The following is a 2,500-nucleotide window of genomic DNA, read 5'->3' as shown; positions in this document are numbered from 1 at the left end:
CGATTAGTCCCACACGAGGTTTGGGAATAAGTGATTGTCTGATAATGAGCAAGGAATATACGTCTTTCTGCTAAAGAGGATCTATTAAACTCATAATTCATTAGATCCTTGTTATCAATGCCAACTAGGTATCATAAGTAAATGGATCCCGGTTGTTCAATCCTTTGATAACCAAGGTCATTCTTTGCTAAAGAGAAATGATCACTATGAGTCAGACTCAATAGAATTGGATCCATTCCAAATAGCGAGAATTAGGATTCTTGATCCCTCTCAATCTCTCTTTCAATTCGAGGATCCAGAGAGGTGTTTTCATAGTCATCTCCGAATATTTGCCATCTCGGAATATTTTCGATTTCATTTTTCTATGATATGTCTTTCTATATGAAAATTGGTTATTTACGATGTACGATGATCCCTGTTAAGCATCCATGGCTGAATGGTTAAAGCGCCCAACTCATAATTGGTAAATTTGCGGGTTCAATTCCTGCTGGATGCACACGAACGGGAACATTCCATAAGTCTATTGGAACTGGCTCTCTATCCATGGAATCTCATCCATCATCCATACATAACGAATTGGTATGGTATATTCATACCATAACATAAGAACAATAAGAACTCGAATTCTTATCGATACTGGAACTCAGAGCATAGGAGGGAAAGTCGATTTATGGATGGAATCAAATACGCAGTATTTACAGAAAAAAGTCTTCGTTTATTGGGAAAGAATCAATATACTTTTAATGTCGAATCGGGATTCACTAAGACAGAAATAAAGCATTGGGTCGAACTCTTCTTTGGTGTTAAGGTGGTAGCTGTGAATAGCCATCGACTACCTGGAAAAGGTAGAAGAATAGGACCTATTCTGGGCCATACAATGCATTACAGACGTATGATCATTACCCTTCAACCGGGTTATTCTATTCCACTTCTAGATAGAGAAAAAAACTAAAGGAGAATACTTAATAATACGGCGAAACATTTATACAAAACACCTATCCCGAGCACACGCAAGGGAACCGTAGACAGGCAAGTGAAATCCAATCCACGAAATAATTTGATCCATGGACGGCACCGTTGTGGTAAAGGTCGTAATTCCAGAGGAATCATTACCGCAAGGCATAGAGGGGGAGGTCATAAGCGCCTATACCGTAAAATAGATTTTCGACGGAATCAAAAAGACATATCTGGTAGAATCGTAACCATAGAATACGACCCTAATCGAAATGCATACATTTGTCTCATACACTATGGGGATGGTGAGAAGAGATATATTTTACATCCCAGAGGGGCTATAATTGGAGATACTATTGTTTCTGGTACAAAAGTTCCTATATCAATGGGAAATGCCCTACCTTTGAGTGCGGTTTGAACTATTGATTTACGTAATTGGAAGTAACCAATTAGGTTTACGACGAAACCTAGAAATCGATCACTGATCCAATTTGACTACCTCTACGGGATAGACCTCAACAGAAAACTGTTGAGTAACGGCAGCAAGTGATTGAGTTCAGTAGTTCCTCATAGAAAATTATTGGCTCTAGAGATATGGTAATATGGAGAAGACAAAATTGTTTGAAGCACGCACAGAACCGGAAGCGCCCCTTGTTTCAAAGAGAGGAGGACGGGTTATTCACATTTAATTTGATGGTCAGAGGCAAATTGAAAGCTAAGCAGTGGTAATTAAGACCCCCGGGGGAAAATAGGGATGTCTCCTACGTTACCCATAATATGTGGAAGTATCGACGTAATTTCATAGAGTCATTCGATCTGAATGCTACATGAAGAACATAAGCCAGATGACGGAACGCAGAGACCTAGGATGTAGAAGATCATAACATGAGCGATTCGGCAGATTTGGATTCCTTTCCTATATATCCACTCATGTGGTACTTCATCATATGATTCATATAAGATCCATCTGTCTAGAGATCGTCATATACATCTAGAAAGCCGTATGCTTTGGAAGAAGCTTGTACAGTTTGGGAAGGGGTTTTTTGAGAGAAAAGAAGAATCTACTTCAACCGATATGCCCTTAGGCACGGCCATGCATAACATAGAAATCACACGTGGAAGGGGTGGGCAATTAGCTAGAGCAGCAGGTGCTGTAGCGAAACTCATTGCAAAAGAGGGTAAATCGGCCACTTTAAGATTACCATCTGGGGAGGTCCGTTTAGTATCCCAAAACTGCTTAGCAACAGTCGGACAAGTGGGTAATGTTGGGGTGAACCAAAAAAGTTTGGGTAGAGCCGGATCTAAGTGTTGGCTAGGTAAACGCCCCGTAGTAAGAGGGGTAGTTATGAACCCTGTGGACCACCCCCATGGGGGCGGTGAAGGGAAAGCTCCCATTGGTAGAAAAAAAACCCACAACCCCTTGGGGTTATCCTGCGCTTGGAAGAAGAACTAGGAAAAGGAAAAAATATAGCGATAGTTTTATTCTTCGTCGCCGTAAGTAAATACGTAACTAGGAATATGGAAAATTGCATTTTTGGAATTTGCA

The sequence above is a fragment of the Triticum urartu genome, unplaced genomic scaffold, assembly GCF_056163025.1.
Source record: "Triticum urartu cultivar PI428250 unplaced genomic scaffold, HENAU_Tu73 scaffold260, whole genome shotgun sequence".
Taxonomy (NCBI): domain Eukaryota; kingdom Viridiplantae; phylum Streptophyta; class Magnoliopsida; order Poales; family Poaceae; genus Triticum; species Triticum urartu.
This window is presented reverse-complemented; position numbering follows the sequence as displayed.